We start from the raw sequence: 14,799 nt of genomic DNA, 5'->3' as shown, positions 1-14,799 counted from the left end.
CAACGTTAGCTCAACCGTCCTGCGGGGCACCCATCGATCCAGTAGAGGATAAAAACCCACACTTTTATTAGCATGTGCATTTAGTGAAAGTATTCATACCCCTTGACTTGTTCCCAAAAATGTGTGTCACAACCTGAATTAAGCATGTATTACATTTATATTATCTTCACCCATCTACACTCAATACCCCATAATGACAAAGTGAAAACATCTTTTAGACATTTTTGCAAATTTTTGCAAATAAAATACAAAAATATCAAATTGACATAAATATTAACACCCCTAAATCAAGTCCTTGCACACCTGGGTTGTACAATACTTGCACATTATTCTTTAAAAAAGTCTATAAGCTCTGTCAAGTTGGTTGTTGATCATTGCTAGACAGCCATTTTCAAGTCTTGCAATAGATTTCTAAGCAGATTTAAGACACAACTGTAACCTGGCAACTCAGGAACATTCCATGTCATCTTAGTAAGCAACTTCAGTGTATACATTCACCAGTCAGTTTATTAGTCACACCCATCTAGTACCAGGTCGGACCCCCCTTTGCCTCCAGAACAACCTGAATTATTTGGGGCATTCTACAAGATGTCAGAAACGTTTCACAAGGATGTTGTTCCATGCTGACGCGATGGCATCACGTAGCTTCTCCAGATGTCGGTACATTCATGCTGTGAACAGCCTGTTTCGTCAAAGATGAGAACTGCACAGGCCTGCACAGATGGGACTGCACAGATGGGACTGCACAGGCCGTTAAAGTCAACTGAACTCGCTGTCATGTTCCAGGAAATGTTTTTCCACTCCTCAATTGTCCAGTGATGGTGATCAAGGGCCCACTGGAGCTGCTGCTTCTTGGGGCAGCAGGTAGCCTAGTGGTTAGAGCGTTGGGCCAGTAACCGAAAGGGTGCTGGAGAAAATCCCGAGCTGACAAGGTAAAAATCTGTCATTCTGACCTGAGCAAGGCAGTTAACCCATTGTTCCCCAGGTGCCGAAGATGTGCATGTCGATTATGGAAGCCCCTCAAACCTCTCTGATTTGAATGCATTCAGTTGTACAACTGACAAGGTGTTCCCCCTTTCTTGTTTTTAGCTGATAGCAGTGAAATCAGGTTTTGTCGTTTGCTGCAATAGGCTCTATGCATTATACCGCCTCCAACGTTCTAATTTACATGGAATGTGCATAAGGGCTATAGCCCAACCGTGAGAAGTATCGACGAGTTGTGCTTTCCGAGATGCCATTCTGCATCCACTATTGTTATTTGTCTGTTTTTGGCCCGCCTGTTAGTTTGCAGGTTTCTTGCCAATTATCATTCAAAATCTCTCATCAACAAGCTATTTTTGCCCACAGGACTGCTTCTGACTGAATGTTTTTTGTTTGTCGCACCATTCTCGGTAAACCCTAGACACTGTTGTGCTTGAAAAGCCCAGGAGGACAGCCTTTTCTGAGATAGTGGATCTGGCGTGCCTGGCACCGATGATCATGCCACGCTCTAAGTCGCTTAGGTCACTAGTTTTGCCCATTCTAATGTTCAATTGAACAGTAACTGAATGTCTCGATAAAGCAGCCTGTCCACCTGCTTTATATAACAAGCCACTGCCACATGACTCACTGTCTGTAGGAGAGATACATTTTTGTGAACAGGGTGGTGTACCTAATAAACTTGCTGGTGAGTGTATTTGGCCATGTGTTTTAGGCTATTGATCTCCCAGTGTCTGGTGGAAAGCAGACTGAACCAGATTTTAATCTAAGATTTTGCCTGTGCTCAGCTCTATTAAGTTTATTTTTTATCCTAAAAGAAAACTCCCTAGTCCTTGTCGATTACAAGCATACCCATAACATGATTAAGCCACTACTATGCTTGAAAATAAGAAGAGTGGTACTCTGTGATGTGTTGTTGGATTTGCCCCAAACATAAAACTTTATATTCAGGACAAATGTGAATTGCATTGGCCCATTTTTTTGCCGTATTATATTAGTGCCTTATTGCAAACAGGATGCATGTCTTTTAATAATATTTTTTTATTTTGTACAGGCTTCCTTTTTTCACTCTGTCATTTAGGTTAGTATTGTGGAGTAACTACAATGTTGTTGACCCATCCTCAAGTTTCTCCTATCACAGCTATTACACAATGAAACTGTTTTAAAATCACCATTGGCCTCATGGTGAAATTCCTGAGCGGTTTCCTTCCTCTCCGGCAACTAAGTTAGGAAGGATGCCTGTATCTTTGTAGTGACTGGGTGTAATACACCATCCATATTTTAATTAATTATTTCACCATGCTCAAAGGGATATTCAATGTCTGCTTTTTTTTTTACCCATCCACCAATAAGTTCCCTTCTTTGCGAGGCATTGGAAAACCTCTCTGGTCTTTGTGGTTGAATCTGTGTTTGAAATTCACTGCTCGACTGAGGGACCTTACAGATAATTGTATGTGTGGGGTACAGAGATGATGTAGTCATTGAAAAATCATGTTAATCACTATTATTCCACACAGAGTGAGTCCATGCAACTTATTATGCAACATGTTAACCACCTGTTTACTCCTGAACTTATTTAGGCTTATCATAGCAAATGGGTTGAATACTTATTGACTCAAGACATTTCAGATTTTCCTTCTTTATTAATTTGTAAACATTTCTAAAAACATAATTCCACTTTGACATTATGGAGTGTTGTGTGCAGGCCAGTGACACAAAATCTCAATGTAATCAATTTTAAATTCAGGCTGTAACAACAACAAAATGTAGAAAAAGTCAAGGGGTGTGAGTACTTTCTGAAAGCACTGTACCTGTCAACAGATTTAGCCGCAGGTATTCATTTTCTTGTTAACTCTCGAGAATGTAGTGTAATGTTAATATTAATCTAATGTTAATTTGACCCTGTATATAGCTTCCTGTCTTCTTTGTTATTATTATTAATATATACACTACAGTTCAAAAGTTTGTGGTCACTTAGAAATGTCCTTGTTTTCCATGAAAACAGACGTGAAATGAGTTGCAACATGAATAGGAAATATAGTCCAGACGTTGTCAAGGTTATAAATAAGTGATCAATGCCATTTGAGGGAGCAGGCAGCCTAACAGTTAAGATCATTGGACCAGAAACCAAAAGGTCGCTGGTTTGAATCACGAGCCGAATAGGTAAAACAAATATGTTGATGTTGAGCAAGGCACTTAACCCAAGTTGCTCTGGGTAAGAGTGTCAGCTAATTGACTAAAAAGTTTAAAAAAAAATGACATTCTGTGAAAGTTATTATAGCAACAGTTACTCTAGCAACAATTATAGCAACAGTTACTCTAGCAACAATTATAGCAACAGACCTGAGACCCTGAACTCAAGATGAATGTTTTCTATCATTACATTAGAGGACATTTGTTGTTACAGTAACTTCAAAATGTGTCCATGGATGTGTCCCTCATTTTAACGTGATATGAAAACTGTTACATTAGTCTGCAAGATAACCTTAACTTTAGGCTATATACTGTCTTAGAAAAGTAATATTGAATTGTGCTTGGTTAATCTGCTTACAGATCTACTGCTTGGGCAGCTCCATCTGAGACACTGGTTTAATCATGTTCTTTGACTGTTCTGTTTGAATGAGGAGACGGGAATCCAACATATCATTTGTTAACAAACTGGAATTAAAGCCAGACGCAGTACGTTATATAACCTATAGAGGGTTGATAGGCCATTTACCCTATTGCAAAACTGATATTGAATTGTGTTTGGTTGTCAATGCAACCAAATTTCAACGGTTGAAGGAAATCTTCTGCTTGTATAAATCCATCTGTACCTTATCCATCTGTACCTAAATCCATCTGTACCACCGACTGAGTCTGGCTTTAATTCCAGTTGGTCTACAAATGATTCATTAATATGTTGAATTCACGTGTCCATGTCAACCAGAAATGTAAGTTAAAGAATAGGACTAAATCAAATCAAACATAAAATGCACTTTTAAATACATTTAATTTAATCATATTCTTTAACTTTTATTTTTGGTTGAGATAACGACACGATTCCAACATTAAAATATTAAATAAAACTTGTAGATTCCATTTGAAATGAACCAAAACTTGATACCATAGGTATACTATATATATGTACTATATATTATGATACTATATGTATTGTCTGTTTTTTAATTGAATCCTGGGTTGAACTGAAACACTAGCTCTTGATGACTTCCCTAATGCTATATAAATACCTAAATACTATCATTGAGTATATAGTGATAAGGTCACATTTGTTCATTTGCCCTGTTGAACCTACTATTTTAGACTGACTTTGACAGCAACAGTGAATCCAATAAGTGGAGATTTCTCAGTCATTTTCCACTATAGCACATTGGCTAATAGTCAGAGAAAAATATCAAAGCTCGGCTTGGTTAAAAACCCTGGATGGGAGACCGAAGGAGGTGCTGCCCAGACTGATAGTCGATATAATGTTGAAGATCTGATGTTGTTTTAAAAGGTATAAATTCTATATATTTTATACAAGGTTTGTCTTTGTAGAAAATTGGTTACCAGGATGACTAACCTGTGGTTTAAATTTGACCCTCAAAACAACAGTTTGATGACTTTCACAATACATTGACAAATTATGTTGAAACAATGTTGATTTAACCAGTTTGTGCTCAGTGGGCTGAGGTCACTTTTTACGGATGTTTACAGACCTCAGCTAAAAGCACATTGTGGGTATAAGACAGCATAGCTAACGCACAAGTTGTGCCTGGGTATCATGTGTATTTTGGGCATGTTTCTAATGCCGGTCTATCTAAATAGAAATAGTGAATAAGAAATCTATCACTAACTTTTCTTAGAGATAGTGTATGGTTATTTTACCAATATATCTTACAATGATTGAATAAATTAATGTGTTTTTAAATCCATAATACTCATTCTGTAGCCTAAACTAGCTGACTGACTAAAAGGCAGTTTAAGGACACATGACCCCTTCTGTAGCCTAAACTAGCTGACTGACTAAATGGCAGTTTAAGGACACATGTCCCCTTCTGTAGCCTAAACTAGCTGACTGACTAAAAGACAGTTTAATGACACATGACCCCTTCTGTAGCCTAAACTAGCTGACTGACTAAATGGCAGTTTAAGGACACATGACCCCTTCTGTAGCCCTAACTAGCTGACTGCCTAAAAGGCAGTTTAATGACACATTACCCCTTCTGTAGCCCTAACTAGCTGACTGCCTAAAAGGCAGTTTAATGACACATTACCCCTTCTGTAGCCCTAACTAGCTGACTGCCTAAAAGGCAGTTTAATGACACATTACCCATCTGTAGCCCTAACTAGCTGACTGCCTAAAAGGCAGTTTAATGACACATTACCCCTTCTGTAGCCCTAACTAGCTGACTGCCTAAAAGGCAGTTTAATGACACATTACCCCTTCTGTAGCCCTAACTAGCTGACTGCCTAAAAGGCAGTTTAATGACACATTACCCGTCTGTAGCCCTAACTAGCTGACTGCCTAAAAGGCAGTTTAATGACACATTACCCGTCTGTAGCCCTAACTAGCTGACTGCCTAAAAGGCAGTTTAATGACACATTACCCGTCTGTAGCCCTAACTAGCTGACTGCCTAAAAGGCAGTTTAATGACACATTACCCCTTCTGTAGCCCTAACTAGCTGACTGCCTAAAAGGCAGTTTAATGACACATTACCCCTTCTGTAGCCCTAACTAGCTGACTGCCTAAAAGGCAGTTTAATGACACATTACCCCTTCTGTAGCCCTAACTAGCTGACTGCCTAAAAGGCAGTTTAATGACACATTACCCCTTCTGTAGCCCTAACTAGCTGACTGCCTAAAAGGCAGTTTAATGACACATTACCCCGTCTGTAGCCCTAACTAGCTGACTGCCTAAAAGGCAGTTTAATGACACATTACCCCTTCTGTAGCCCTAACTAGCTGACTGCCTAAAAGGCAGTTTAATGACACATTACCCCTTCTGTAGCCCTAACTAGCTGACTGACTAAAAGGCAGTTTAATGACACATTACCCCTTCTGTAGCCCTAACTAGCTGACTGCCTAAAAGGCAGTTTAATGACACATTACCCCTTCTGTAGCCCTAACTAGCTGACTGCCTAAAAGGCAGTTTAATGACACATTACCCCTTCTGTAGCCCTAACTAGCTGACTGCCTAAAAGTCAGTTCAAGGACACATAATACATGTTTTATTGTCACGTATACCAGATAGGAGCAGTGAAATGTGATCAGCCTTGAAACATTTGGACTTTTCTATGACCAGGGTTGGTCTGACTGCCTTTTCTGGATGAAACAAGGCAATTGGAGACAAAGGAGCGCTGAAAGCAGTGTTGTTTTACATTAAATAAACAAAAAAATGTAGGATCTTAATTTGATCACACTTAGGTTGCTGAGAATTTTCCTGGACAGCAGGAAATGCAAACTTGTAGTGTATTCTAGGTTAAAAAGGCTTCTAAAGTTTGCAATTTCCACAGACTAGATCTGTTCAAATTAAAAATGTATCAATCCCTATAAAAAAGATTCATAAATTATAATCCACATAATAATTCACATTTCCTGTTGCTGCAGGGTTATCTTCATACTGTAGCAAACTGGCTCAAATTAATCTCTCATAAAATAATCAAAGACAAACAAAACGTTCCTCTCTCATCACTAGTTCTCTCATTTATTCAGACAGCAGCATAAATATCATAAACATTATGAAAGACTATATCCTTTCCTGTTGTACGTTTTTGCAATTTGTTAGGTCTTTACTCATAACTCATTCTGTTCTATGGAAAGTCTTGGAGAAATCTTTTATGGTTCACTTCCTTCCACTAGGAGGCAGGAGAGATCAATGTTTGTAGATAGCCGGACCTTTTGCCATTAACTCAGCCCTTTGTTCTTGGTTCAAGATATCTCAATGTCACAGCTTAAATTACGGCCAGCCTTTACCCGCTAGCTATGGATTTATGTCACGGACCATGTGATTCCAATAGAATTCCTTGAGCTGGATAGATTAGACCAGAGGTCAGATAGCCTATGCTATGAGGAAGAAATAAATATTTCATTCTTAGAAAGAAAATCACTTTAGCCAATAGGCTACAGCACAGGTGTCAAACTCATTCCACGGGGGCCGAGTGTCTGCGGGTTTTCGCTCCTCCCTTGTACTTGATTGATGAATTAACATCACTAATTAGTTAGGAACTCCCCACACCTGGTTGTCTAGGGCTTTATTGAAAGGAAAAACCAAAAACCTGCAGACACTAGGCCCTCCGTGGAATGAGTTTGACACCCCTGGGCTACAGTATGCTATTTCCTTATACATTATCATAATGTAAGAAACAAAAGCCGTACATTAGGAATTAGCAGTACCTATTGGCTAAAAAGATTTGTGATTGCAACCTTGCTAGTTCGTAAACGTAAACAATTAACACAAAGAATTTCCCAGAGGAGAATTGTACTATAACTAGGGCCCTGTGTTTTGGGTAATCATTTCACATGACCTGGATTTTAACCTTTATTTACATTTGAAACCTTTTCCAGAAATGAGATTTAGACCAAAAACAAAAAGCAATAATCTCAGGATGGTGCTGGACCAATAAAAAAAAAGCTTTAAATAAAGGTTCAAATCCAGGTCATGTGACATGATTAACCAAAACACAGGGCCCTAGTTATTCCACAATGCTCCTCCTAGACTAGTTTATTACCATGTGAGCTCTACAACCTCTTGATAGGTAGTATGATACTGTGGGAGGGTATTCCCTGGTCAAAGATGTTTATTGTGCACATTCACATTGAAGAACAGATCCACAGTGTGGATGCGTCCCACATGGCACCCATACCCTATGTAATGCATTACTTTTAACCAGAGCCCTGTGGACTCTGGTTGAAAGTAGTAGACTATGTTTATATATTTTAAACATAACCTTTATTTAACTAGGCAAGACAGTTAATTAATAAAAAATTCCTAGGAACAGTGGGTTAACTGCCTTGTTCAGGGGCAGAAAAGATTTTTACCTTGTCAACTCAGGGATTCGATCTGGCAACCTTTTGGTTACTGGCCCAACACTCTAACCACTAAGCTACCTGCTACTCCGTATGGGAATAGGGTGCCATTTGAATCCACAGTACCCCATGCAGTAATCTGTGTTCCTGTTCTAGGTGTTATACTGTAGATAGAGCTAACTGCCCTGTCCTTACTGGCCTGTCCTTAGTGACCTGTTCATACTGACCTGTCCTTAGCGACCTGTCCATACTGCACAGGAAAGGGCTGGTCCCCTTGGTCGTACCAATGTTTTAAATTTATTGATAATGACCAGGCCTGTGTTCCATAATGTGCCTGCATTCCATACAGAACCAGGCTAATAATGACTAGTCATCTTTTAAATTAACATGCCCTAGTGTTCTCACAATGATTTGGATAGATTATAGTGTAACAGCAAACAAAAGAGACTTAAAAAATAAAAGTGCAAAATGTATTTATTGCAGATTTCTAAGTGGCATGTGTTCTTTTCTGCAAATTCCTCTACAGGGCGGGAATTTAAAAAACAATGCTTGATACCAAAACGATACCGCTGCAAAAAAAGGTAGAAAGCATGCTTAGGACTGTGAGTTACTTCAGTTTTTTTTTTTTGGGGGGGGGGGGGGGGGTTTCGCTCACAATCACACTTTTTTAAAATAAAAAAATCCTGTCAAAATTGGATGTTATGAGTCATCAACAAAAACCAGGTCAACAAAAACCATTTCTGGAGTCTGCGAAAAATCGGAGAAATGTAGATTTGTTTTAATGTAGTTACCCTTAATTCATTTGGCATCAGCCAGACAGTTGTGTTTGGGTTGGTGTTTCTGTAGTGCACTTTGTGATGGGAGTTTTCAAAAATAAATGGCCACTGGATTTTATGTAAATAGTCATGATTCTGTGTAACAGATGTGAAATGGCTAGCTAGTTAGCGGGTACGCGCTAGTAGCGTTTCAATCGGTTACGTCACTTGCTCTGAAACCTAGAAGTAGTGTTGCCCCTTGCTCTGCAAGGGCCGTGGCCTTTGTGGAGCGATGGGTAACGATGCTTCGTGGGCGACCGTTGTTGATGTGTCCAGAAGGTCCCTGGTTCGCGCCCGTGTCGGGTCGAGGGGACGGTTTAAAGTTATACTGTTACATCTGCAACTTTGTAGTGACCGTTGAACTGCCTTTTCATCTACCCCAAGATGGTTAGGCTTTCAAGTCAAATCATTTGTACCGGATACAACCTTACCGGGAAATGCTTACTTACAAGCCCTTAACCAACGTTGAAGTTAAGAGTAATATTTACTAAATAAAATAAACTAAAGTAAAAAATAAATAACAATAACGAGACTACAGTATATACAGGGGGTGCTGGTACTGAGTCAACGTGCGGGTAACAGGTTAGTCGAGGTTATTGAGGTAATATGCACATGTAGGTAGGGGTAAAGTGATTATGCATAGATAATAAACAGCGAGTAGCAGCAGCGTAAAAAAACAGCAAATAGTCCACGTAGCCATTTGATTAGATCTTCAGTATTCTTATGGCTTGGGGGGTAGAAGCTGTTAAGTATTTTGGACCTAGACTTGGCGCTCCAGTATCATTAGCATCGCTAACGGCTAAACAAAGTGGTAGACATATAGGCAGAACATCATGAAATACTATATGTTTTCCTGTTGTATTTTTTGCAAGTTCACTCAGGTCTTGACTCATAACTCACTCTGTTCTATGGAAAGTCTTCGTGAAATCTTTTAGGTTTCACTTCCATCCACTAGGGGGCAGGAGAGGTCAATATCTGGATATAAGGACCTCTTGCCATTAATTTAATCTTTGTTCTCGGTTAAAGACTTCTCAATGTCACAGGTTGGAGCCCCCCTGCAGGTCAGGTCATCCAGATAGCATATTAACACATCATGAGCCAGGGAATACCCCCCCACAGTATCATACTACCTATGAGGAGGTTGTAGAGCTCACATGGTAAGACTATGGCCCTGTGTTTTGGCTAATCATGTCACATGACCTGGATTTGAACCTTTATTTAAAGGTTTTTCATCAAACTGTCCCCTTTTATTTTTATATCAGATGGTCCAGCTGAATTTTTTTTTTTTAAATCCTCATGACAAAATGTGTAGAATAGCAGCAAAGTATCTCAAAAACAGCTAAATGTTCTCTCAGCCTCATGGAAAAATGTGTAAAACTGCTACACTACACTAAAAATATGTGGACACCTGCTCGTCGAAAATCTAATTCCAAAATCATGGGCATTAATAAGGAGTTGGTCCCCTCTTTGCTGCTATAACAGCCTCCACCCTTCTGAAGGCTTTCCACTTGATGTTGGAACATTGCTGCAAGGACTTGCTTCCATTCAGCCACAAGAGCATTAGTGAGGTCAGGCACTGAGGTTGGGCGATTAGACCTGGCTCGCAGTCGGCGTTCAAATTCATCCCAAAGATGTTTGAGGTCAGGGTTCTGTGCAGGCCAGTCAAGTTCTTCCACACCGATCTCTACAAACCAGTTCTGTATGGACCTTGCATTGTGTATAGTCAAACTGAAACAGGAAAGGGCCTTCCCCAAACTGTTGCCACAAAGTTGGAAGCACAGAATCGTCTAGAATGTCATTGTATGCTGTAGCGTTAAGATTTCTCTTCACTGGGACTAAGGAGCCGAACCATGAAAAACAGCCCCAGATCATTATTCCTCCTCCAAACTTTACAGTTGGCACTATGCATTTAGGCATGTAGCGTTGCAAAACCCAGATTCATTGGTCAGGCTGCTAGATGGTGAAGCGTGATTCAACACTCCAGAGAACGCGTTTCCACTGCTCCAGAGTCCAATGGCGGCGAGCTTTACACCACTCCAGCCGACGCTTGGCATGGAGCATGGTGATCTTAGGCTTGTGTTCGGCAGCTGCTCGGCCATGGAAACCCATTTCATGAAGCTCTCGACAAACAGTTCTTGCTTCCAGAGGCAGTTTGGAACTCGGTAGTGAGTGTTCCAACCATGAGCTGCTTTTGCACCTAGACTTTCCCACTTCACAATAACAGCACTTGACCGGGGAAGCTCTAGAAAGGCAGAAATTTGACGAACTGACTTGTTGAAAAGGTAGCATCCTATGACTGCGCTACGTGGAAAGTCACTGCAGCTCTTCAGTACGGCCATTCTACTGCCAATTTTTGTCTGTGGAGATTGCATGGCTGTGTGCTCGTTGTTATACACCTGTCGGCAACGGGTCTGATTGAAGTAGCTGAATCCACAAATTTGAAGGGGTGTCCACATACTTTTGTAGTGTAGTGTATAAAACTAGGAGAAAACGGAGATACGCCACCACATATAGGAAGTAGCCTAAGGTAGCTGGATAATAACTCCACTGTGCATATTATATTATTGGATGGAACAGACAACTACTACTATAGCATGATGAAAATATCTGCCTACATTGTTATGGTAACAGAGGATCAGACACGGTCATAATAATTGGTCGTACTGCACATGTATGGTAAAGGACTCAGTTCAGGCTGTGACAAGCCAACCTCTATAGTGATTGTGGAGACATTGATACTGTTAACTGTAAAAATAGATTGTTTTTGAGGAGAAAAAGTACAATGTCCAAAACTACTGAACATGAAAAAGGTTTCAATAGCTATGGAGCTTCACCGTACTGTACAGACAACACAGAGCAGGTATGGAGCTTCCCCGTACTGTACAGACCACACAGACCAGGTATGGAGCTTCCCCGTACTGTACAGACCACAGAGACCAGGTATGGAGATTCACCGTACTATACAGATCACACAGACCAGGTATGGAGCTTCCCCGTACTGTACAGACCAGAGAACAGGTATAGAGATTCACCGTACTGTACAGACCACACAGAGCAGGTATGGAGATTCACGGTACTGTACAGACCACACAGACCAGGACAGTCACAAAGGGCCAAACCCTCTTCCTCTTTCTCTTCTTCCTTGTCTCCAGTGAAAGGTTAAAGCTGTCACTGAGTCACACTCGTTGCCTTCAGAAGACATGTGAGTCACTACGAGCACGGCGAGGGAGATGTGCTTGGCTAAGGTCTAAACAAGAATTAGGTGCTTATGTAAAGCAAGGTTGTATTTGACCCTACAGCTGCAAGTTGAGGGTGAGGCAGCGTAATGCAGAGTGACAGTTCTGAAACAGAATGGGCTGCTTGTCTAGTTGTGAGTGTGGCATAGCGTGGGGGAGAGGAGAAGAGAGGCTCGGCCGTGCCGGCTTTGACTGGCCCTGTCCTGGCCCGCAGGTTGGAAAACTAAAGGCTTCTTCTGAAAGATGGAAAACAATAAAGTGGAAGGAGGAAGGACGTTTATCAAGAGCTTACTTCCCCAACAGAAGTCGTGAATTGAAAGAGGCATGTGTGGAATTCTTGTGATTCCATATGGTGGAATTCTAGATTCTGGACTTTTTTTTCTAGATTCTGGACTTATGGAATGTAACTGTTTATTTATTCTGCTCTTTTTTAATAAGATTCCATATTTCCATATATTATTATTAAAATGTTTCTCTATATTATAAACTAGTTTCTAGAATGAGGCCCCTGAATAAAACAGTTTTTCTCTCTCTGTTGCTACGTGGTGGTATGATTCCACATTCCCCTGACAACAAGCCGCCTGGCCCTGTGCTTGCTCTCTAGAGGCCATCCTTCAGCTCTTCCTCTTCTCCCTCCTCTTCTCTCACCCCGAGAAACCGCCGGGAGAAATAAATCACCAATCTCAACTCCTGTGGGGTGCGTTGTTTTACTAGCTGTCTTCCATGTGTTCTACCTCCCTGCGATTTCAGTTGCTCTCTCCAGACAGCAGGAGTGTGTGTGTTTAACTCTCAGTTGCTCTCTCCAGACAGCAGGAGTGTGTGTGTTTAACTCTCAGTTGCTCTCTCCAGGCAGCAGGAGTGTGTGTGTTTAACTCTCAGTTGCTCTCTCCAGACAGCAGGAGTGTGTGTGTTTAACTCTCAGTTGCTCTCTCCAGGCAGCAGGAGTGTGTGTGTGTTTAACTCTCATTTGCTCTCTCCAGACAGCAGGAGTGTGTGTGTTTAACTCTCAGTTGCTCTCTCCAGACAGCAGGAGTGTGTGTGTGTTTAACTCTCAGTTGCTCTCTCCAGGCAACAGGAGTGTGTGTGTTTAACTCTCAGTTGCTCTCTCCAGACAGCAGGAGTGTGTGTGTTTAACTCTCAGTTGCTCTCTCCAGACAGCAGGAGTGTGTGTGTTTAACTCTCAGTTGCTCTCTCCAGACAGCAGGAGTGTGTGTGTTTAACTCTCAGTTGCTCTCTCCAGACAGCAGGAGTGTGTGTGTTTAACTCTCAGTTGCTCTCTCCAGACAGCAGGAGTGTGTGTGTGTTTAACTCTCAGTTGCTCTCTCCAGGCAGCAGGAGTGTGTGTGTGTTTAACTCTCAGTTGGTCTCTCCAGACAGCAGGAGTGTGTGTGTGTTTAAACCTCAGTTGCTCTCTCCAGGCAGCAGGAGTGTGTGTGTTTAACTCTCAGTTGCTCTCTCCAGACAGCAGGAGTGTGTGTGTGTTTAACTCTCAGTTGCTCTCTCCAGGCAGCAGGAGTGTGTGTGTTTAACTCTCAGTTGCTCTCTCCAGGCAGCAGGAGTGTGTGTGTTTAACTCTCAGTTGCTCTCTCCAGGCAGCAGGAGTGTGTGTGTTTAACTCTCAGTTGCTCTCTCCAGGCAGCAGGAGTGTGTGTGTGTGTTTAACTCTCAGTTGCTCTCTCCAGGCAGCAGGAGTGTGTGTGTGTGTTTAACTCTCAGTTGCTCTCTCCAGACAGCAGGAGTGTGTGTGTTTAACTCTCAGTTGCTCTCTCCAGGCAGCAGGAGTGTGTGTGTTTAACTCTCAGTTGCTCTCTCCAGGCAGCAGGAGTGTGTGTGTTTAACTCCCAGTTGCTCTCTCCAGGCAGCAGGAGTGTGTGTGTGTTTAACTCTCAGTTGCTCTCTCCAGGCAGCAGGAGTGTGTGTGTTTAACTCTCAGTTGCTCTCTCCAGGCAGCAGGAGTGTGTGTGTTTAACTCTCAGTTGCTCTCTCCAGGCAGCAGGAGTGTGTGTGTTTAACTCTCAGTTGCTCTCTCCAGGCAGCAGGAGTGTGTGTGTGTGTTTAACTCTCAGTTGCTCTCTCCAGGCAGCAGGAGTGTGTGTGTGTGTTTAACTCTCAGTTGCTCTCTCCAGACAGCAGGAGTGTGTGTGTTTAACTCTCAGTTGCTCTCTCCAGGCAGCAGGAGTGTGTGTGTTTAACTCTCAGTTGCTCTCTCCAGGCAGCAGGAGTGTGTGTGTTTAACTCCCAGTTGCTCTCTCCAGGCAGCAGGAGTGTGTGTGTGTTTAACTCTCAGTTGCTCTCTCCGGACAGCAGGAGTGTGTGTGTGTTTAACTCTCAGTTGCTCTCTCCAGGCAGCAGGAGTGTGTGTGTTTAACTCTCAGTTGCTCTCTCCAGGCAGCAGGAGTGTGTGTGTGTTTAACTCTCAGTTGCTCTCTCCAGACAGAGACCACAGCCAGGGAGGCTGTCTGCATCTCAAGTCAAACCCTATTCTCTCCAGACAGAGACCGGCCTTCATAGACAAGGCCACGGTGTTCAAATACCAAATATCAAATCCGAAATGCCAAATAGGAGAACAGAGCAGTATGGCATAGACCACGATTAATACTTACATTAGCAGATGATGTATTTAACTTCGGAGAACGAAACAGACTTTTCTCTATTTCCTCTGAGGTGATTCTCTAGTCTGGCTGTCTTTAGGGCTTCTAGACTGTTCTCTATTTCCTCTGAGGTGATTCTCCAGTCTGGCTGTCTTTAGGGCTTCTAGACT

The sequence above is a fragment of the Salvelinus fontinalis genome, chromosome 29, assembly GCF_029448725.1.
Source record: "Salvelinus fontinalis isolate EN_2023a chromosome 29, ASM2944872v1, whole genome shotgun sequence".
In the NCBI taxonomy this organism is placed as follows: Eukaryota; Metazoa; Chordata; class Actinopteri; order Salmoniformes; family Salmonidae; genus Salvelinus; species Salvelinus fontinalis.
Note: the sequence above shows the minus strand (reverse complement) of the source record.